We start from the raw sequence: 23,963 nt of genomic DNA, 5'->3' as shown, positions 1-23,963 counted from the left end.
TTTGGAACACTCATCATGCGCAATAAATGCTTTCCTATATCAGAGCATGGACTCTCAAGGCAGTGCTGTATTGATGTTTTTCCTCTCTTCTTGTTAATATCACCCCTGATTTTGCCTTTTGTAAACGTTATGCATTTTAAGAAATGTAACTATAAAATTATGTAACATTGTACATTTTGATGGATCTTCTTTATTTTAGTAACCATCAAATCAAAACGGACAATTCTTTTTTTTATTTTTTTTATATTGCCATATTTATTATTAATTATTTATTATTATAAGTGCACATCATCATTATTATATTATAATTGTATTATTTTAGTAAGGTAGTTGGTAAGTTTAGGTATTGGATAGGATTAAGGGATGTACTGTAGAATATGGTTGTGCAGAATAAGGCATTAGGCTACTATGAGCTTTATAAGTACAAATAAACAGCCAATATCCTAGTAATATGCATGCTAATAAGTAACTAGTTAATCGTGAGAATTGGACCCTAAACTAAAGTGTTACTAATTATCTTTATCTACACTAGGTTTTTATTTATTTATTTTTTTTATGTTGCTCCTCCACACTGCAACATAAAAAAATGCTTAAATCACCTTACTTCACATGTGTCAAACCTCCAAAAAAAGCTCACTGAAATGATACAGAGAGACCAGACATATAATTAAGCTGTCATGTCACTATTCTGGCATAGTAATTTTGCACTAGTGTGTCCTGGTTGCACATAAAATCACCACTGCATGTATGGTCTAAAATGCAACTGTGCTCATGTTTTGCTGCAGGACAGCAATTGCAAATAAATATGTTGTCATCTTTGCTAGAATTCAATATGAATATTAACGAGTTTGCTTGCCCATAAAATCTTTAAGATATTAGGTTAAACTTATTTGGCTTGCTGTCCACTGAAGAGGGGCTCGATGAAGCAGCTTCAACTCGAGCTCTGATATACCCCCCAGTGGCTAAATGTAGGATATGATAATTGAAGGGCAAGGTACCTGAGATGAAGGTGGAGTTTGGGGAGGTGGAGGGATACTGGAACAGCTGATGCTAGAGAGAGGTAAGCGGCTGCTTATATACTCAGGCTGTTGATTGAAAGATTAGATGGGCTCACTCCTCCCTAACTTGCGTTTAGGAACTTCATTTAACGAGTTTGCTTGCCCATAAAATCTTTAAGATATTAGGTTAAACTTATTTGGCTTGCTGTCCACTGAAGAGGGGCTCGATGAAGCAGCTTCAACTCGAGCTCTGATATACCCCCCAAAAGTGTCGAATAAAAATTTGGGACAGCAAGTTAGAATAGCATGATCGAATAATTAAGAAACTTAGAAAATACAGAATGCCTAAGAGCTTTAAAACATTCTACCCCCCCAAAAAGTGGAAATCTAAAGCTGTATGGGGCATGGATAGATGCTGGTGCAGCAGGGATGTTTAACGGGGCACCTGTGGTAACTCTGGCTGGACTGCGTCTCCCTACTATGCCCACCATGTGGGGCTATGAGTGGAGCTCCGGCGGGAGCTGTGTTTGAAAGAGTGAGCCTGGAAAAAAAATGAGCTTGTGGAAATTTTACTGGGGTACATCTCACCGCTGTACTGCTGCGGCAGTGACTTTCAGAAATTACTCCTGCGGGAGTATCTTGGGACTGGAGGTTTGAGTACGAGGTTGGAGAACGCCCTGCCGCATCCATGACATGGAGCCCCATGGAGTTAAAGAACATAGGGCCTCCAGATGTCACGAACGGGGGAAGGGGTCCTCGTCCCTAAAGGCAAACGGGCCACCAATATCTGAAGCGAAACTCCCTACGCAGCGAGAGGGAGCCTACGGTATACAGAAGAAATGCAGAACTACCGTCCTTCTGACGCAGGGAGCCTAGATCACGTAACTGAAATGGCCCGTCGCGCTCGAGGGACGTGCGATCCTTGGTACCTCCAGTCCTCTTTTCGGATAGGAGGGCCCACACTGCGATCCGAACGGGAGAGTCTCCATGGTTAAAAAACATGGAGGGTCACACAGCGATTCGGAAAGGGAGAGCCCCCACGGCGCCCGAACGGAAGGCTCACACTGCGATTCGACCGGGAGAGCTCCCGCTGCGTTTTGAAGGAGAGAGCCCTCCCCCATGTTTATAAATAGGGAGTTCAACTCTGTGATCAAAATGGGGGAGCCCACACAGCAAGTCGAACGGGAGAGCCTACGATGCATCTGGATGGGGGAGCCCACACGGCGATTCAGATGGGAGACCCCACTCCAGGAGTGGTATGTTACACACATCTGAAAAGGGAGAGCTCTCACTGCATCCAGATGAATGCACGCCCAGCGGGGCTAGGTAAGCGGGAAGATGCAAATAGTAGGGAGAAGCGGTCCGGACTCAGAAGGATGCTAGTGTTTGTTGTGCTTGTCTAATGTTATGCAGATCTGAACGAACATATGTTTCAAAGGCGTGGGACGACCATCGACCTAGCATTTTGATTTGGTGATCGGAAAGGCCCCTTTGCGCTGCTGTAGTGGCTGCACCTATTCGGAAGGAATGTGAAGAGAAATGTTTGGTTGGGATGCCGGAACTGTTGAGGATGGATTTGAGGTTCTTTTGAAACCAATGTCTGGAGGCAGGGAGGTTTTTATCATCGATGAAAAGAGGGTCGAGAGAAGAGGTGATTTGGGATTTCCTCTGGTGAAGAAAAATGTTTAAGGACTGGTATGGTTGGATGGGGGTTGGCAAATTGAAAATGAAAATCGAATGACCATGTTTCAATTGATCGGTTTTGCTTTGTTTGATGTTGAAACGTATAGTGTCATGGTTTATTATTTGAAGGTCGGAGAATGTAGGATGGATGGATGGGTTGAATTTTGAGTTGGTGGTGAATTCTGAGACTCTGAGGAAACCAAAGAAAGCCAAATTGAACATGGCGTCTAGGGTTCTTGTTTTGTTGGGAGAAAAAAGACCTGAGCGGAGAGTGGTTAGGCAGATGCTAAGAATGTCGATGGTTAAAGGTTGTCTAGAGTCTGGACGAGGGGGATTGGTTTTTTGTAAACCTTTGATGAGGAGGGATATCTGAGGATTCGAAATGTTGGGGCACTGTTGGCCGTGGAGGAGCTTGAAAAAGAAATGGATTCCGCTAAGGTAGACTTTGATTGATCCTGGTTGAATTAAACTGGTGTGATGGAGGTATGTGATGAAGGAGGATATTGAGAGGAGGGAAAACTCAGGAAAAACCATGTTGTGAGCGCTGTGGAAGTTTTTGAAGGAACCCCAAGCTGTCCAGTAGGTTTGGAGGGTTCTGGGAGAAACGGCTTGTAAGATGGTATTCGAGGATAGGGTATGGAGATATCTGAGGGGATGGTCTAGAGGAATATGAGTTCTGAATAAGGTGGAACTGGAGTTGGATCGGAGTCTGCTTCCGGAGCCAATGTTCTGAATTTCTGAAAAAGAAAACGGGATAAAGCATCAGCTATTTGATTTTGGTGACCTGGAATATGTTCAGCTTTAATGACAAACTGATGACAGGCAGAGATCCAAATGAGACGTCTTAGAAAGGGCATGATTTTTGGAGCGTTAGAACGGCTCTTGTTGATACAGTGAACGGTGGCAGAATTATCACAGTGGAACAGGATGTTTTTTGTTGACCATTCGGATCCCCATAGATAGGCTGCTACTACTATGGGATATAGCTCGAACAGGGCAGTCGATTCGGCAGTTTGAGGTGTATTAGTGAGCTCAGGAGGCCAGGTTGATGCAAACCAACGTCCTCTGTAGAAACCTCCAAAACCTGTGGAGGGGGCGGCGTCAGTGAACAGGGTGATGTCGCAAGGTCGGGACAAAAAATCGTTGTAGAAAAAGGTAATCCCGTTCCATTGCTTGAGGAACGTGATCCATAATTTCAAGTCTGCCCGACATGGTTGGCTTAGTGAAATTATGTTTTCTAAACCTGGTGCTGAGGTAGCGAGAGTTAGCAGGTGTGAAATGAAAGGCCGGCCTTGGGGAATTATGCGCATTGCATAATTTAGGTGGCCTAAGAGAGAAAGCAGATCACGCTTGCTGCAATGGTTAGCTTCCAGCAAATTTGATGCGATTGTGATTATGCGATCTATTTTTTCTTTGGGGAGAGAAGCTTGGAATTTGACAGAGTCTAGGAGGATTCCAAGAAATTCCAATGATGTAGATGGGCCTTCGGTTTTCTCAAGAGAGAGGGGAACTCCTAGTTTGGAAAACACTGTTTGGATGACGGTTAGGTGTTTTGCTGGGGGAAAATTACTTGGTGAGATGACGAGGAAGTCGTCGAGGAGATGGATGAGGTATGGGATTGCATAATTGTTTTGTAGGATCCAGCAGAGTGCTTCTGAAAGCATGTCAAAAATTTTGGGACTGCTTTTACAGCCGAAAGTTAGACGTACTGCGAAGTAGTATTTTTCGTTCCAACGAATGCCGAAAAGGTGCCAGAAATCTGGGTGAATTGGCATGACTTTAAAGGCAGATGTAATGTCAACCTTTGCTAGCCATGCTCCGAAACTGGCGTTTTTAATGAGAGTGATTGCTTGGTCTATGTCGTGGTAGTGCAGTGAGAATTCATCTAGCGGAATTAGGCTATTGATACTGGGTTGGGAATTTCCATGAGGAGCAGAGAGATCGATGATCATTCGTTTTTTGCCGGAAAATTTTCTGGTGGCTACTCCGATAGGACTTATGCGGAATAATTCGAAAGGTGGAAAATCAAAAGGACCGATCATGAATCCTGAATCTAGTTCTTTTTTGATGAGGGCTTCCACTATATCGGGTTCGGCTATCGCGGATTGCAGATTGTTGCAGATCAGGCTGGAATCAGGTATGCTTTCCAGGCCAGGGTCAAAACCTTCTTTCAGGCCTGAAAGAAGAAACTGGGTGAAGTTTTTGTCTGGATAGTTGTCTAGTTCTCTAGCTAATGAGGAAATGATGATTGGACTAGAGAGGTACTTTTGAAATTTTTTATTAAGGTTAGCTGAGGAGCGGCGCACAGGGCAAATGGAACGGGCGTGAGCTCCGCCACAGAAATTACAAACATGGAGAAAGCGGCATCGTTGTCTGTTGCAGCCTGATGAATTGAAGCTGTTGCACACTTGTCTGCCTGAGACTGAGGTGAATATCTGGTTACGGTCATTCCTTGATTGAGGGACATGTGAAGTGGATTTTTCTTGGAATGGAGCTGGATGGGTTGGAAGATCTGGGCTGGTTTGGGGACATTCTGAAGTAGAATGAATGATAGACCTGCAGATGGCACAAGAAAGGCTTCGAACGCCTAAGAAGACTCTGTTATATAGTTCAAGATCCAAGGCTCCCCAGTAAGGACACTGGTTCCAGTGGGTGACGCGGGCGGTGCATTTAGCTGAAAAAAGCTTATGGTATGTATAAAAATGACTACCTCCAAAAGAGAGACTGAGCTCTGCTATGATAGAGAGGTAGTCGTTTAATTCCTTGCGTCTGGCTGGAAATGAAGTGCAAATTACTTCTGTGTATCTGGCAAAAGCAATGCAGAATTCTGCGAGTGTGAGAACTCGTTTTGAAGGTTGGATGGAATTTTTTAGATTGATGGTTAATGGGCCGCAGTCAAAAGAGCGGTGGGATTCATTGAGAGGGACAGAAGTCAGTAGAGAAGGAAGATCAATATCTGCACCTGATAGAATTAGGGAACGGAGATGGGCTGAGACTGGAGGTGGTTCCATGGCGACTGCGTTGGGAGGAGCTGGAAGATGGACTGCTGTGGAGAGTGAATGGGCTGGCAAGCGGATGGTATCTGAAGAGCAAGTGTTAGTGTTGAAAAAAGTTGATGAATGTTGATCGATGGGTCCCATTACTGACTGGTGTCCAAGATGGCTGGCATGGGCTGGAATGAGAGGAAGAGGGTTTGTGGGAAAGAAAGGTGTAGAAATCCTTTGCGGAGGCAACCTCACGCTCGGATGTGTATTGGGAAGGCTATTGGGAGGCAACTGGAGGATAGAAGGGGGAAGAAAGGATTGAGGTGAATTGGAATGGAAGGAAAGAGGAGGGGGGATGGCTAGCGAAGGCAACCTCGCGCTAGGATCCGCAATCTGAGTAGGTTGGTTTGAGGGTGAGAGAAAAGTTACTGTCTGTGAGAGTGACCTGGCACAAGGGTTATTATAAAGAAGATTAGAGAGAACTGGAGAAGCAGAGGGAAGTGCAGTAGAAAGTGTTTGTAAGTTTGGTTCTTGCCTGAAGAGTGGGGCTGACTGCAAGAAGTTTGTGAGAACTGGAGAAGAAGCGGAACTGTTTTTTGCGGCCGCTGTTGTTGGCCGGGTGGAAATACCGGCGGACAAGGAAGTGCGAGCCGTGGCAGCGTCGGCGACCTTCGAATCGGCGCGTTGGGATTGTGTGGGTTCAGAACGCCGGACCGGGAGAGAAACGGAGGTAGAAGAGGGGCGAGTCTTGCTTTTATGAGCTGTTGAAGTGTTTGTTGGAATGCTGGAACTGATGAAAAGATCGTAGAGTTGAGCTTTTGATGATCTGCGGGAGAAATGGATTCCGGAGCTGGAGAGGACTTGACGTAGGCTGTTGACTGAACATTTTGAAATGGGTGGAAACGGTGTAATAGCAGCGGTAGAATGGAGTGATGAAGTCTGAGAAGATTGACGAGGCTCAGTTAAAACTGGCGATCTTGAAGGTGGAGGAGAGCGTTGCCTTTTGGAACGTGGTTTGTATGAGCGCTGGATTTCCCGGCCAGAACGCTCATGAAGATTATCCGTATTTGGACCCGTAAGATCCGATCTTACGCGGGGAGTGACTGTCGGTGTCTCAGGAAGACTTGTCAGTTCGTCGTCTGAAGGAAAGAGCTGGATTTCCGGGATGTCGGACATTATTCCGTACGGCAGTACCGGATACTGGAACAGCTGATGCTAGAGAGAGGTAAGCGGCTGCTTATATACTCAGGCTGTTGATTGAAAGATTAGATGGGCTCACTCCTCCCTAACTTGCGTTTAGGAACTTCATTTATACAAAGTAACATCATCTTTAAAGTCACAAAGAAATCAAAATGAACAGTTGTTGTTTTCTATGAAATAATATGAGAAAATCTATGAGTATTTATATATGATCATAATATATCCATGCCCTTATTTATATATATTTTCATATGCTTTTGTAATCTTTAATCAAAATAACTTGCCCTCCCTCTTGCAAGTACATCTCTTCTCTGATGATGTGTTTACTGGTGTGAAGGCGAGACAACCTGTCAGTCACATGAGATCGCAGCAAAAGCAAACAACCTCAATCCAGTGATTCAATCCAAATTTAGTGCCGTCCTATTATTGTCAAGTACTGGCCAGGTACCGCCCTACATTTGTTTCTTGTTCGAGAAGCCATTTCACTCAGATATACGCATAGACTGTAAAAAAATATGGACGTAGTGTCCGTGACGTCACCCGTAGGTTTCTGAAGAGCATTTTTGAAGCCTAAAGTGGGCGGAGTCGGCCGTCGCCATCTTGGCCTCGCGTCACCTTGCGTCACTCTCGGATAACAGAAAATGGGCAAAGAGGCGGGGCGTGGGTGAAGCTGGAGGAGCCTGGCAAACCACGCTCGCGGCTAACCGCTCGACGTGATCGAGTTAGCTCAGGCTTGGGAGGTAATGCTATATGCTACTGAAAGTACCCTATGGAAAGTACCAAGTCTGCGACTGCACAGGGCCTCGCGCTAAAGTGACAGTTGATGATGTAAAGCCAATGAAAAGTTCCTGTTTTTGCCCTTCGGAATATTATTAAAAGACATGGCTACAAGTGAGACTGTGTATCGTGATTCTGTACTATTCTGCTAGTTGAAAATGTATTATGCTGTAACTTAACTATTATTCTGAGAGAGTGTGTGTGACAGTGATTTATGTGCATAACAGTTACATGTCAGTCACTCTTTTTTTATAGTCTATGGTCCGTCAGCGCGGCATCGCTCGTCAAGTTCGTAGAGAGCTTATTCAGTCCTTTTTAAATTCTGATTTTGGCCGCCTCTCAAATGGGTTAAACCATAGATATATTACCTATGATGTTCAAGTAAGTTAAATGCACTAGAAAATCCGCGCTCATTCAAGGATGTGCATTTATAGCATGGACGGAGAAAGCGCCGACCCCTGCAGGATTTCATCTGACGGTACATAAACATATTATAATCTATCTGTTCCGTGAGAGCAGAACAAACAAGCCTTTATATCTATAGACGTTTTTAAATCTGAAAACTCCAAAAACCAACGAAATTGCCATTAGTGCATGTTCACAGAGGAAAACAACTGAAATACAGCGCTGGTTGTTCTCTCGAACGATACTCGACGACAACGACGGAATCCTAAGCCGTGGGCGAAGTAATGGGTGTATTCAATTGTATGAAATAATCCCGAAAAAAGCACAAACACTGCAGAGATGGCAAGTTCAGCAGCTAAAATTTGCTGAGGTAAAGTGAGTAACGTTAGTGACGCGGCTAACAGCAAACAAACGGCTAGCATTGACATCAGCGGGAACCCACCTGTCACTCAAAAGTGGACACACCCTTAATTATGCAGAACTTTAAATATTAATCAACTAAACGGATGAGTTATAAAAAAAATCACCCCCTTCACAGTTGTTATGAAGGGCAAAATTAGCTGTATAGACCAAAGCCACATAGAGATCCAGGCTGTAAACATGTTTTTTTCTGCTGTAAAGTTGGTCATTTTAACATGGGGGAGATACAGATTTGACTCACTTCTGCAGCCAGCCTCAAGCGGCCAGTCAATGAATTGCAGTTTAACTCACTTCCGTGTTGGTTTCAAGAGAGAGACGGGGAGGTTGCCGCTTGGATGTACGTCACAATAGGGAAGAAAAGACTATCACAACTCCCACTTGATGCCAACTTTAACAACACTATTAAAGTGGCGGTACAACATGGGTCATCATCTTGATTATTTTGGCTTAAATCGGTCACATGACTGTGTCATTTCAATTCAAGCTTGCTTGTATAGCACTTAACACATTGTTTAAAAGAACCTTTACAAATGCTTGTTTCAGTGTTACAATTAGGAAGCATTCTGTTATAAGTGTGTTAAATGTCCATATGGCAGATATACACAGCTATAATATAACACAAGTTCCCTTTCGAGGGAACTTGCGCTGCGTCGAGAATCGACACTTTGGAGAACGCCTTCAGCGTGACGCGTCTAAGCCTGTATGGAACTAGTCCAATCTTGACTGGTGTTGCATCATGACATCACTCGTGACGTTGCATGTGACGGTGATGCGGAAGCTATAAAAGGACAACGTCAGCTTCTGTTTTTCAGCAAGCGTTCTGTGTGACTGTGTGTCTTATTTGGTGTTGTATTGTCATTACCCTCTATATATCTAAATTATGGCGAGCAGAGAGAAACAATACAGGCAGTGTGCGTCCCCATGCCCCGTTATTGGGTGATACACACTCGCTTTGTGTTGTTTGTCTGGGAGTGGAGCATGCACGGCCAGCGCTCGAGGGTGCTGTCTGTGCTAATTGTGATCAAATGCCCCTGAGAACGCTCTGCTCCCGCCTGAGCCTGTTCGATGAATCAGGCCAGGCACGCGCTCCCCGTGGATCAGGTCCCGCGTCTGTCAAGGCAGCGCGGCGCTTGAATTCATGGGGATCGCAGATGGAGTTGGCGGATGATGTTGAGACTCTCCTTTCTCAACATTCAGCGGCCAGCTCCATGGGTCGCGCTCATGGATCGGAAGCCCGCTCTGCGGCTTCTTCTGCAAGAGGACCCAATGTATTTTGAGCACTGAGGCAGGAGAATGTGAGGACTCGTCACCCCATTCTCCTGCCTTTGAGGAGCTGCTGGAGGTTGTGACCAGGGCAGTGGCTAAGTTAAACATCAATTGGCCACCAGAAAAGCAGGAAGCGACTAGAAAAAGCAAACTCGATGAGCGCTTCCTGCAAGCCCGGTCACAGCCTTCCAGCCGGAGCCTCCCATTTTTCACCGATCTCCACACCGAGGTGTCGAGGTCGTGGAACAAGCCATTCTCTTCACGACTTTCGAGCCCCAATATTCACATCTATGCTTCGATTATGGGTTTGAAAGAGAAGGGCTATGGGACGGTGCTACGGGTTGAAGAGACATTTGTATCCCATCTCTCGCCCAATACTGCATCGTCCCTGAGAGCTCCGGCCCTTCCCTCCAAGCCCTGCCGTGCAACATCAGCCTTGGTTGGGAAGGCATATCTGTCAGCAGGTCGGGCTGGTGCATGCCTGCACACGACGGGGCTTCTGCAGGCATACCAGGCCGACCTCCTCAAAGAGGTGGACGACAGTGGGGAGGTCGCCCTCGATGACATAAAGGAAATGCGTCGAGCGGCCCGCGCCATTGGCCGCTCCATGGCAGCTTTGGTAGCTACGGAGAGACATCTGTGGCTGAATCTGTCGGGCATCGGGGACAAGGACAGGGCCTTTCTCCTCGATGCCCCGATTTCGCCTTCTTGCCTCTTTGGCGACGCAGTCAACACCGTCGTCGAGAGGTTTCAGGAGGCGAAACGACAGTCAGCCGCCTTCAAACAGCTTATCCCCCGCCGCCGTCCTAGGTCTCGTGGGTCTGCTGCCAGGGCGTCTGCTGCCAGGGGGTCCCCCCGCAATCGAGCACCAACAGCTCGCTCCTTCGCGGAGCCCTCAGGAAATCGATGTTTGCCTCCCGCTGCTAAGTGTGCTTCGGGACGCATCGGGTTCCAGCGAACGCAAATCGCAGTGTCCGTCCGAAAATATTGCGGCCCTGTTGAGTTCGCTTCCTCTCACGAGGCCTGTAGAAAAATTAAATTGGTTAGTTCCTGCCATTCAACTGCTTCAGGTCACTGAAATCCCAAATATAAAACCAGAGGTCAGTCTCGAGAGACTGGTCCCCCTAGTAGTTTATCTAGACACTTGGAAAGGTCTTCAAAATATATCTCAGTGGGTCCTGCGCACAGTGGAAAAGGGGTACAGAATTCAGTTTGAGTATCGTCCACCAAAGTTCAGCGGGGTTGTGCACACGCTGGTCAGCCCCGAGCAGGGTTAGGTCATGGAACAAAAAGTTCAGTCCCTCTTAACAAAGGAAGCCATAGAGCAGGTTCCTCCTCAAGAGAGGGAGGCCGGGTTCTACAGCTAGTACTTCATAGTTCCCAAGAAGGATGGGGGGTTACGTCTTATTATAGATCTCAGGGTATTGAACCAGTCTCTGAGGAGATTCAGGTTCAAAATGCTAACCATACGTATTATCGTGAGTCAGATCAGGTCCGAGGACTGGTTTGTCACGATAGATCTAAAAGACGCTTACTTTCACATATCCATCCTTCCCCAACACAGGAAGTTTCTAAGGTTCGCTTTTTGGGGAAAAGCGTGTCAGTACAGAGTTCTTCCATTCGGCCTAGCACTGTAACCTTGCACCTTCACGAAATGCATGGATGCTGCTCTTGCTCCTTTGAGACTTAAAGGCATTCGCATCCTCAACTACATCGACAACTGGCTCATTCTGGCACAGTCAGAGGAGATGGCGGTTCAACATCGAGATGTTGTTCTGAATCATCTAAGGTGCTTGGGATTAAGACTCAATGTCAAGAAGAGTTCATTAATTCCTCTACAGATAACTATTTTCCTGGGGGTAGTATGAGACTCAGTCACGATGCGGGCACAGTTGTCTCCTGCTCGTATAAGCACCATCTTGACCACAGTAATGAGTATCAAGCTAGGCCAGGCCATCACTATCAAACACTTTCAAAGGGTTTTGGGTCTCCTGGCAGCAGCGTCCAACGTGATTCCTTTTGGCCTGCTGTATATGAGGGCCCTGCAGTGGTGGCTCAGGACCAGAGGGTTTTCCCCGAGGGGGAACCCATTTCGCACGATCAAAGTAACGCGCAGATGCCTTTGTTCTTTGGTCATGTGGAAGAAACCGTGGTTCCTGTCCCAAGGTCCTGTGTTGGGGGCAACGTGTCAGAGAAAAATTTTGACCACGGATGCATCCCTCACAGGCTGGGGTGCGGTCATGGAAGGCCGCTACACCAGAGGGTGTTTGGAAGGACCATCATCTTTCATGGCACATCAAATGCCTGGAGATGTTGGCAGTATTTTCTCAGACATTTCCTTCCGGACCTCAGAGACCATCATGTTCTAGTGCGAACAGACAATACGTCGGTGGTCTCATATATAAATCGACAGGGGGGCTTGAGATCGCGCCCTCTATGCAGATTGGCACATCAGGTTCTCCTGTGGTCCCAGGGCAAACTTCTCTCAGTCAGAGCAATGTTTATTCCCGGGGACAAGAATGTGGGAGCTGACATCCTGTCGAGGCAGGGGCTAAGGCCCTGGGAATGGAGACTCCACCCAGAGACGGTGGAGTTGATATGGAGGGAGTTTGGTCAGGTGGAAGTGGATCTGTTCGCCTCTCACGAGAACACTCACTGTCCGCTCTGGTTCTCCCTCGCACATCCAGCTCCTCTGGGACTGGATGCCATGGCACATTTCCTCCTATCGCTATGCTCCCAGGGGTTCTAGAGAGGGTCCGGTGGTACAGGATCAGCTTGCTCCTAGTAGCCCTGTACTGGCCGGCCCTTCTAGCAAGGCCCTCCGTGGCAAATCCTGATCAGGAGGGACCTTCTTTCTCAGGCCGAGGGCACAATATTTCACCCTCGGCCGGAGCTGTGGAAGCTGTGGGTCTGCCCCCTGAGGGGGACCAACTCGTAAATGCTGGTCTCTCAACTGAGGTTGTTGAGACCATCTTAAACTCTAGAGCCCCCTCCATGAGGAAACTGTATGCATTAAAATGGAATGTATTCAACTTATGGTGCAGAGAACATCAGTTGGACCCAGTTAACTGCCCAGGGGCTTCGGTGCTGGAGTTACTCCAGAGTCGCTTCTCTGACGGGCTCTCCACGTCCATGCTTAAGGTCTATGTGACGACTGTAGCTGCCTTCCACACGCCTCTAAGGGTGGGCACCTTGGGGAGACACCCACTTATAGCACATTTCCTTCATGGAGCTAGGAGGATGAGGCCTGTCATCCAGCCCAGGGTCCCCACGTGGGACCTGGCAGTGGTTCTTGAGGGGTTATCCCTGTCACCCTTCGAACCCTTGGATGAGGTGTCTGAGAAATTTGTATTTTTAAAGTTAGCCTTCCTGCTCACAATTATGTCCCTAAAAAGAGTCGGGGACCTGCAGGTGCTATCCGTTGCTCCCTCTTGCCTCGAGTTCGCTCCTGACAGAGTAAGGGCCATTCTCCACCCTAGACCCAGCTATGTGTCATCATTTTGCGTCATCGGAGGATTTTTTAGCCAGAGGCTAAAGACTACAGCCAGCAGGAGGACCTGTTCCGCATGTTTTCAGCCCGCCAATTATAGGAGGTGGGATCTCACTCACAGAATGTACACAGTATCAGCCGTCTTTCTTTGGAAGCTAAGCTAGAAGGCTCTTGCTCTGTGGAGAAAGCTGAGTAGTAGGAGAAAGCTGAGTAGTAGGGGTTACCATCCTCTTTTTCCCGGACATGTCCGGCCATCGAGATCGTCCAAAATGTCCGGGATTCGGCTATTGCTTTCTGCAGTCGCCATTCATTGTTTACATGCACACCTTTTGTTTCAATCGAACTGAATTCATTCCAATTGGTGAATCTGAATGTAGTGTTTAACGTTACATGAACGCTAAACAAGTGATCGGTTGATGTGCGTTTTAACATTGCTAAGAAAATTCCCGCTCCTCCGTGAGAGATACGAGACCTGCTCATCAGTACTCACGCCACCGGCCTCGCGCCGTTCTCCCGCGGACCTCAGCCTCGTCCTGCTCGCCACAGTAAACATAATGAATGGCGACTGTAGAACGCAAAAGCCGAATCCCGGACATTTTGGGCGATCTCGAAATCCCAGGCAAACTCGTCACGGAGACTCACTAATAGCCTAGCCTTGTTGTTTTCAACTGCGCTCTCTTACCGGTAGGCGTGGCTTGGGAGTGGCCTCCTAGGGCAGCGAAGCAAGTGCATTCTGGGAGTTGTTGTCTTTCCTCCACATAAGCCAAAAATAAATTTTCTGGCTTTTCTCAGTCTAGAAAGCTCCAAATTCAAAAATAATTTCACATTTCTTCTACATAAATGACCTATTTTAAATACACATTCATCTTTCCAGAGGTGAAGTATCCCTTTAAGAGGCGCGCAGCTTGCCATCGCTTCTTCTGATAAAAGCCCACTCAACCAGAGGAGTGGCTTCCTCTAAAGCTCTGCTAGCAGGAGTTTCCCTTCAAGAGATCTGTGATACCGCAGGCTGGGCCTCCCCACACACCTTCATAAAACATTACAGTCTGGATCTGCCCTCTACACCGGGTTCACAAGTTCTCTCGTCTTGAGTGTGCCAGATTGCTTCACACCAGGGCGTATATCTCTCAGTGTGGCGTAGTGGGCATTTCGTTCCCCAAAGTCGATTCTCGATGCAGCGCGAGTTCCCTCGAAAGGGAATGTCTCAGGTTACGACCGTAACCCTGAGAAGGGAACGAGATGCTGCATCCCTCGGCCACACTTCTCGCGCTCCTGAGAACGACTTGCTTCGACCAATCAGAAGCTGACGCTGTTATGATCTGGCGTCGTTTTATACTGTAGCTTCCGCATCACCGTCACGAGTGACGTCATGACGCAACACCAATCAAGATTGGACTAGTTCCATACAGGCTTCAGACGCGTCACGCTGAAGGCGTTCCCCAAAGTGTAGATTTTCGACGCAGCGTCTCGTTCCCTTCTTAGGTTCACTTCTGTATTCAGTTAAGCAGAGACAACAAACGTGTTAGGCAGCAATTACAACTTGTGTTTGAAATGATTACAATGTTTTACATGACTAAACATGCATTGTCATTTAGGTATTGGTATTGTCAGGTATTGTCATCAAATACCTTTGTTTCTTTCACAATCCATACTACAATGCAAAAATGGACAAAAATATAGACCTATGTGTGGAGGGGTGACCGAAAGTGGAGGGGTGAACTTTGGAGAAGTAATAGTCACAGCACCACTTTCTATCAGGCAGTTGAAGGATGGCGACTTTTGGCATTACAGTTTTTTTTCCTTCTCTCTTATCCTCTGCCTCCTTTTGTTCCTTCCTCTCTCCTACAGTGTCACTTAGTCTTGCTTTCATTCTCTTTGTCTTTTCACACCTCTATTTTTTGCTTCTCTCTTGCTCTATAATGATTAATGGAATTTTCTGCTGCCTGGTAAAGGCTTGAGTCTTGTCAGTGAACCACCCATCAATGAGGCTCTCTGTCAGAAAGGTGCAATTACAGGGTTTTCAACAGACCCCTTTTTCTCAAACACATTTTCTAGCTTTTTTCAAGATGCCAAGGAACCCTGAAAACCTAAGCTCACTGTTTGCTTTTCCTGATTAAAGGTAGAGATACAGAGCATTTAGTGAAGTAACATAAAAGTTCAAATGGCTTACATGTTTTCCCTGTACGTATGTAACTGCTCTTAATATTGAGTGGATTGAAAACTTGAGACAATTGTCTCAAGATTAAAATAAAATGTAGTGTCATATAGAACTAACCTGTTTGAGATAATAAAAAAAAAACATAACATAATTGGAATTTTATGGCTTTTAGTCCATGTCTGATTGTGTACCGATTTGAATGGAATTTTCGACCTGTGGTTATTACTAAAATAAAACTGTCTATTGTCTGGATGTGGATATGATGTAAGCACATATGCTATAGATGTGTGCATTAAGAAACACATTGAAAATTTGTCAAGAAATCCAATGTAAATTTTGCCTGATTTTGCTACTAGTGGCCACTGCAGTCCTTGGGACTCTCTTTTCGATTACGTGGGCAAAACTTAACAAAAAGGCCTAAATAAAAGATGAAAGTGCACCAAGTAGCACAACAAGAAATGTAGCTAATTACAATACTCACAGGTCAAAATACATATTTATACATTTATGAATAATATAAATACATATAAATATAATTTATGAGATGGGAAATGCCCCGAACATATTGATGACATCATCTCCTGCTCAGGGCTGTTTACAAATTAAATTAAAAGGAGGATGCTGAATTTTACAGACTTGTTCAGACACAAGTGTTTTTACAAATACAAACAAGAGTCAGCGCCTGAGGTCTTTTTCAAGCAAACTGTAAAGAAGTCAACTTCTGTCTGTGAAAAATGAAAGAGCAATAGACCAAAATATGTTTCCTTTGTCTTTGTACATTAGCTTTGTACATTTCCATCAGATGGTGACCAAAATATGTGATGGCAACCCACTTACAGGTTCCACATTTAACAATTTTCAATTTTTAAATCTTTTTTTATCTTGAGAGATGGAGCAGATTCTACATCAAAAACAACTGGATTGCTTTGATATCGTTACTATTATCCAACTTTCTAAACATCTGCTACTAGCTGTTGCTGCTAGCATCACTAGCGTGGTCTCGGCTATCACTTGTCTTGTTTACACTCTTATCATTAAAGAAATGACTGTTTATCTGTTATAATGGCGAATGTATCTGTGTCTACCGCTGCACATGGTGCCGTTGGAGCTGGAGGCCGTGGAGAAGCAGATCCACGACCTACTAGAGAAGCAGGCCGAGCTATGGTAACGGCGATCAGCACTAGAAACATTGTGGGCTGACGCTCACAAGTCCGTGGTAAGTAATGTTATCACTCTGACTTCCTCTACTCCTTGTGTTTCTCTGCACAGGGTCCGTGCACCCAGAACATGATCATCCCAGGCTTCCTTCACTCCGGCGCCGACACACCACTTAAACTTGTCAGAATTGGAAGAATACATGAATACATGAATACAAGAATACATGATTTCAGCAAAATCTTTCAAAGGGATTATTTCCAAGTTTTATGCCCTATTGGTGTATTCTGATTCTACAGTTTATGATTCTTTGAAGCCGTTGTGGGAACGGGACCTGGGGGTATCATTCAGTTCAGAAGTTCAGCAGACTGGACTCAAATCTGTAATGGCATTTTTCCAAAATGTACTTCAATTTCTCTACATGAACAAAATTTCACATTTTTCCCCAGGACTTACGTTACACCTATTCATCTTCTAGTACATTAGAAACCGATCAGATTAAAAAAGGTCAGAGAGAAATGTAATATATGGTACAACAACATTACTTGCGCTGTTTCTCAAGAGAGAAACTCGTAACATAGAGCGCAAATGGAGACAAACTCATTTACAGGTCTTTAGAATCGCATGGAAAGACAGCACTTTCTGTTACAAAATTGGCTCTAAAACAGCCAGGCCGAGCATATCCGTAATCTAATAGAAAATATCCAAAACAATCCAAGGTTCTCGTTTAGTACAGTATTATTTAACAAATAAACAAACATCAGCTGAACTGAATATTTAATTACAGTTTAGTAGTAATTACTTTATGAATTTCTTCACAGAGAAAATTGAACATCAGGAATACAATTGTAAATGTACAACCTTTGACAGCGTTTTATGATTCAATCTTAATTATCACCCCTCATGAACAATTGCAGTGCTTTACAACTAAAAGGACAGGAAGAGCTAAATAAACGTATCATTGCATCTAAACCAACAACATGTTTATTAGATCCAATACCGACTAAACTACTGAATGAGTTGTTACCTGTAACAGAAAAGCCTCTTCTCAATATTATTAACTTGTCTTTATCCCTAGGTCATGTCCCAAAACCATTCAAGCTGGCAGTTATTAAGCCTCTCAAGCCACAATTAGATCCAAATGAATTAGCAAATTACAGACCCATTTCAAAAATTACATTTATCTCTAAAATACCAAAAAAATAAAATTGTGTCTGCTCAATTGTGCTCCTTCTTGCAAAAATATATATGATAAGATATACAGTATAGGAACATTTCAGTATGGATTCAGGCCCCATCATAGCACAGAAACTGCGCTCGTTAAAATGATAAATTACTTACTTCTAGATTCTGACCAAGGCTGTATCTTAAAGGACAAGTTCGGTATTTTACACTTAAAGCCCTGTTTTCAGATCGTTTCTGATGAAATACAATGGTTAAGATTGAACTTTGGACAAATGCTGCTGTCCAGAGAATTTTAGGTTTTTGAGTTAGCACCCCCACCCCCCACAACAATGGCTGCATATGTGCACTGGAATAATCCTTCCTAAAACGCATTAAACTTTCGTTTACAAAGACGTGAAACTCACAGAGTGGTCAGGGGTGTTCACTGATATGCTCACACAAAAATCGCTGCAAAAGATGCTTTCCAGCAGGTTTTATCGTAGTTTTTGTCCAACTCCATTGACTTGTATAGGACGTGCTGTGAGACCGCAGCACCTTTACGGTATTACTCCGCCGCTTCTTCTTCTGCTTCTTCTGTGTATTCAATGAAATGCCAGTGGTTTGCTTGCAAATGGCAAAGGTGCATTATCACCACCAACTGGGCTGGAGAGTCTATTATTCAAGCTCTCAACAGAAGAATGTACGGGTGTGAGGCGTTTGGAAAAATAGGTCCACAGTTTTACAACGAATGGTAAAACACCTGTTTGAAAGCATCTTTTGCAACGATTTTTGTGTGAGCATATCAGTGAACACCCCTGACCACTCGGTGAGTTTCACGTCTTTGTCAACGAACGATTTTTCCAGTGCACCTATGCAACCGTTGTATAGGTGGGGGGTGCTACCACAAAAACCTAAAATTCTCGGGACAGCAGCATTTGTCCAAATTTCAATCTTAACCATTGTATTTCATCAGAAACTATCTGAAAACAGGGCTTTAAGTGTAAAATACCGAACTTGTCCTTTAATACTAGTTTTACTTGATCTTAGTGCTGCGTTCGACACTATAGATCATAAAACACTCTTAGATCAACTACAAAATGGTTTTCAGGGACAGGCATTAAGGTGGTTTAGATAATACCTATCAGACCGCTACCATGTAGTCTATTTAAACGGAGAAAAATCTAATATGACATCATTCAATTATGGAGTGCCGCAAGGATCTGTGTTAGGCCCTCTGCTATTTTCAATATATCTGCTGCCAATTGCTAATACTATAAGAAAACATGGAATTAGTTTCCACTGCTATGCCAATGATACTCAGTTATATGTCATCACGACCAGATGAAATCTCTAAATTATCCAAGTTGACAGAGTGTGTTAAAGATATAAAATATTGGATGACTTGTAATTTTCTTATATTAAATTCAGATAAGACCAAGGTATTACTTATTGAACCAAAAACCTAAAGATCAAAATCTCCTAGAATACAATTTGCATTTAGAAGAATGTACTGTTACTTCATCCTCTACAGTTAAAGACCTGGGTGTTTTATTAGACAGCAACTAGTCTTTCGAAAATCATATTTCATATGTTACAAAAACAGCCTTCTTCAACCTCAGAAACATCGAAAAGCTCTGGCACATGCTATCTGTTTCTGATGCAGGAAAATGTGTTCATGCATTCATGACCTCAAGACTAGGCTTCATGTTTTTACTCCAATCTCATTTCATAACATCATAACGAATGGAAGCATTTGAAGTAACATATGATAATCAATATATTTTTTCTCTAGCATAGTTGTTACTGAAGTGTTCCTTTTTAACGATATATAGGCCGCCTGCTATAGGCTATTGTTATTATTATTTTATGTAGCACTGCGCGTAGCCTATGCCTACAAGGCACAACAAACCTGTTGTTCATTCTATATTGTTGGAAACATTTGTGTGTGTATTCTGTGAATTTTAAAAAGCAATTTTAACCAGAAAAATCTAAAATGTATTCCCAAAATCGTGCAGCCCTATAGTTTCTCTTGATATCAGATTACCTAACCCTATATTATGGGTACCGGTTATGGTAATATGATATTAGGGTTACCTAACCCTAACCCTTTTGAACGATTCCGGGAAAATCGCAAAGCTAGTCCTGGTTCCAATCAATTCTCGATACTCGATACCCAAGCCTACTGATAATGACAGAAACCATCGAAATGAAGGAGTGGTTGGAAAAGAACAAAGGAAAACAGGAACCAATCAAAACACAACTGAAAGTCCAAACAAACACTGACACGTGACAGTTATAGAATATTAATTTAATGAAAACTGACATTCAACCTATTTTTAGACCTTACTGAAAACGTACCAGCGCGACATCCGACGGGTTTTCCCAGATCGCATCACATATATATAATATTGTACACAATATGTCACGCCCACTGGAGCCTCATCAATAGGGCACGCATGCGCTGAAAACCTCTGAAGTAAACTAACCCTGGAACAGAACCTGCTCCGGAGCAGGTTATGTACAGATTTTAGGTTTCTATGGCTACTTACATACCCTGAAAGTTATCTCCATTTTTGGAACCGAAAGTTGAGGTTATCCGCTTACTTACCCTTAAACTTACCCAGGTATGTCACATAACTACCAAAACCCGACCTTACGACCTTATAGGTCAGTAGCAATACTTTATAATTGATATGAAACTTAAGGCGAGACACTACAGGTGAATAGGGTAAAATTTTAAAATAATAGATATCACCATGAAACTTCCTCAGTTCATTACTTACACAAGTTCATACAAAAAATGTTTTACAACTTTTAGAAATTTTTATGTTTAATTATGCAAATTAGGTATTATCTCATTAAATATGTGCAATTTTACATATTTTTTTCAGTAGATATATCTGAAAATATGATAAAGCCAGACACAAAATTATTTTTTCATTTTGATTACACACAAGATGACAAAAGATGTTCAGAGGGATTTCAATATATATGCTTTCATTACCTAGGAAATCAAAATATACTGTCCATAGCCTTAAAATATCGATTTTTCGATTTTTTTTTTTATTAAAATGTCACATAAATCAGGCCAGGAATGATTTATTAACAAATCCCTCTGAACAGATCTTCAGAATACTGCTAAGTGTATAACTGGAAAGTTTGGTGTACATAGGTGCTACATAGGCTGAGATGATTCTACTGGAGAATGACAAAAAAACGCAAAAAAAATTATTTTGAGAAAACGGCAGTTAAAGATTTAAATAGCTCTAAATGAGATTTCGTCGTTAGCTTTAAATCCCCCTTTGGACATTCACGATTGGTTACTGATAGAAAGGAAATGCCCATATTTGGTATACATAGCGTTGTGCATGAGAATCAGAGCTTTACAACGATCCCGGACATGACAGACTTCAGTGAACAGACGGAGCTCGGCATGTCGCGATGGAATACTAACTTCCTGGTAAATTCGGGAGAAACTTACTGCCGCAAGTAAACAAAATGTAATAAAATAAACATTGTAATGTATATTTTCAGCGTTTTCTTTATAGCAGCTTGAAATAATACATATTGAAGGAGTAAACTCGGCCAAAATCTCAAAACTGACCACTGCATGAAAAATCTATGTTTTTGCCTGCCGTGTCTCGCCTTAATAGGTAACCAGTGTAGAGATGATAAACTTGGTGTTATATGATCATATTTTCTTGACCCAGTTTCTTGGCCCAGCATTGTGGTCTAATTTTAGCTTGTTTATTGAGGATGCAGGACAACCAGCTGGTAATACATTACAGTAATCTAGTCTAGAGGTCATGAATGCATGAACAAATTTTTGTGCATCAGAAACAGATAGCATGTTCCGGAGCTTAGCGATGTTTCTGAGGTGGAAGAAGGCTGTTTTTGTAACATATGAAATATGATTTTCGAAAGAAAAGGTGCTGTCCAATATAACACCCAGGTCTTTAACTTTAGAGGATGAAGTAATAGTAAATTCTTCTAAATGCAAATTGAATTCTGAGATTTTGTGTACAGATTTTTTGGTCCAATAAGTAATACCTCTGTATTATCTGAATGAACAAGGAAATTCACATATGGACTGACCCAGGGGCAGTGTTACATATGGAAGAATTTCTGTGGTAGGTCCTACCTGTAAAGGGATGGAGCTACACAGAGAGTGAGCAGAGGAAAATCTGTCAAGGGAATGACATGGGTTTACCGACAGGGAATCACTACATATGGGGCATCTAGCCCAGTATGCCACGTCTGACTGCCAAGGGTTGTCTGGAGGATACTCTAATCCAGGGTTCACCAGCTGGGGAACTCTCATGGAGAGCGCAGAGGGTGTTCGCCTCCCTCCTAGAGGGAAATGGTGCTGCAAGCAAGACACAGAGTCAGTCTTCCCGTACTTTATCTGTTTGTACCCAACACACGGGAAGAAACCGGCTCCACCTGAAGATTGTAGAATCTCACAAAGGTATTGGGTGTCACCCAGTCCGCAGCCCTGCAGATGTCTGTTAGATAGGCGTTGTGCGCTAGAGCCCAGGAAGAGGCCACACTCCTAATGGAGTGAGCCCTCACTCCGAGGGGGCACAGTATGCCTTAGGAATTGGTACACCAAGGCAATGGCATCCAATATACAGAAGGCCAGCCTCTGCTTGGAGACAGCCTTTCCCTTCTGCTAACCGACAAAGACGACAAAGAGCTGCTCAGAGCTTCTGAGGCTCTGCGTGTAGACCACGTGTGCAGGGCATAAACGGGACACAACAATGCAAGGGCTTGGTCTGCCTCCTCTGGGGGCAGCACTTGCAAGTTCACCACTGGATGAGGGTGCCATATGGTGCCCCATCCCTGAGAAAGAAGGTCCTTCCTCAGGGGAATCCACCAGGGAGGGGCTATTGCGAGGATCAGGTCCGAGTACCAGGTCCAGGTGGGCCAATAAGACACAACCATCAAAACCTGCACCTTGCCCTCCCTGACCTTGAACAGTATTTGTACAAGCAGGCTCACTAAGGGAAACACATATTTACATAGAAATTGTTTGAAATAGTTTCTGTGGAACCGCTGTCTTGCCCCTGAACGTATTCAGGCAGTTCTGGACTAACTCTGCACGCTCGTTTGTGAGACACACAGTCATATTGACAGAGTCCAACTCCATACTGAGAAAAGAGATGCTCTGCACAGGGGAGAGCTTGCTCTTCTCCCAATTGACCCGAAGCAACAGATGGCTGAGGTGCCTGAGCACCAGGTCCCTGTTTTCGCACAACAAATCTCGAGAGTGAGCTAGAATGAGCCAGTCTTCGAGACAGTTGAGAATGCTAATTCCCCTTAGCGGGGCAAGGGCTGCCTCCGCAACTTTGGTAAAGATGCGGGGAGACAGGCACAGCCCAAAGGGGAGGATCTTGTAATGTTATGCCTGATCCTCGAAAGCAAAACAAAGTAACAGTCTGTGTTGAGGCAAAATCGAGATGTGGAAGTATGCATCCTTCAGGTCGATTGCTGGAACTATTTTGTAATTTCAGTTGACAGCTTATTTTCAAAAAGCAATTATATATATATATATATATATATATATATATATATATATATATATATATATATATATATAAACTGGTTGCTCAAACTGGTTTAAAACAAATCATTGATGGTGAAAGATTTTAACCTCAATGATCTGACCTTGAAAATAGACGGTTTTGAGTCGGATGCTTCAACATATTACTTGTGGGGTTAATGTGCTCTGCCATTTGATTTGTTGTCACAAAAGAGTTCAGATGCAAAAACACCTGATCAAAAGACATTTCAGAGGATCAGACTTCAAAGTTGTTGAAATTTATCTCCGCTGCAGAGTTGTTAATCTGTCATAAGGCTTTATTTATAAAAAAGCCTTCATCAGGCCACAGTCAAGCCTGCCAAACAAGGACACCCTTGAAGAAGTGACAAAGAACCCCAAAGTGACAGCTGTGGATCTGCAGACATGCCTTAATATCCGATAACTCACTTTAGCCGTAGCCTTGAAATCTTTTTTTTTTTTTTTTTTTTTTTTTTTGAGTGCAGAAAGTTGAATCAGAGGTTCATAGCAGTTGTCAACCCTTTTTGTTCTTCCGCTGGGGACCTGCCTGTTCCGGCAAAGCTTTTTGATGGTTCAATGGCAGAATCTTGTATCTTAATCAATAGTTGTGTAGCTGACTGACTGACAAATGACTGTTTCTCTCTTTTCTCATCAATCCGTTCTGGATCTCTGTTACCCAGTTGGCCTACTGAGCATGAGGCCA

The 23,963-nt window shown here is 43.9% G+C and overlaps 1 protein-coding gene across 1 annotated transcript in view; it reads right to left on the bottom strand.

Moving 5' to 3' along the window:
* The window catches only part of LOC309508430 (uncharacterized protein), a 240,330-nt gene that overhangs the window by 194,895 nt on the left and 21,472 nt on the right, over positions 1 to 23,963 (bottom strand). The gene's annotated exons all lie outside the window — the stretch shown is intronic.

Source organism: Leuciscus leuciscus (assembly GCF_965113295.1).
Source record: "Leuciscus leuciscus genome assembly, chromosome: 10".
NCBI classification, from domain to species: domain Eukaryota; kingdom Metazoa; phylum Chordata; class Actinopteri; order Cypriniformes; family Leuciscidae; genus Leuciscus; species Leuciscus leuciscus.
Note: the sequence above shows the minus strand (reverse complement) of the source record. Positions and strands in the feature narration are given on the sequence as shown.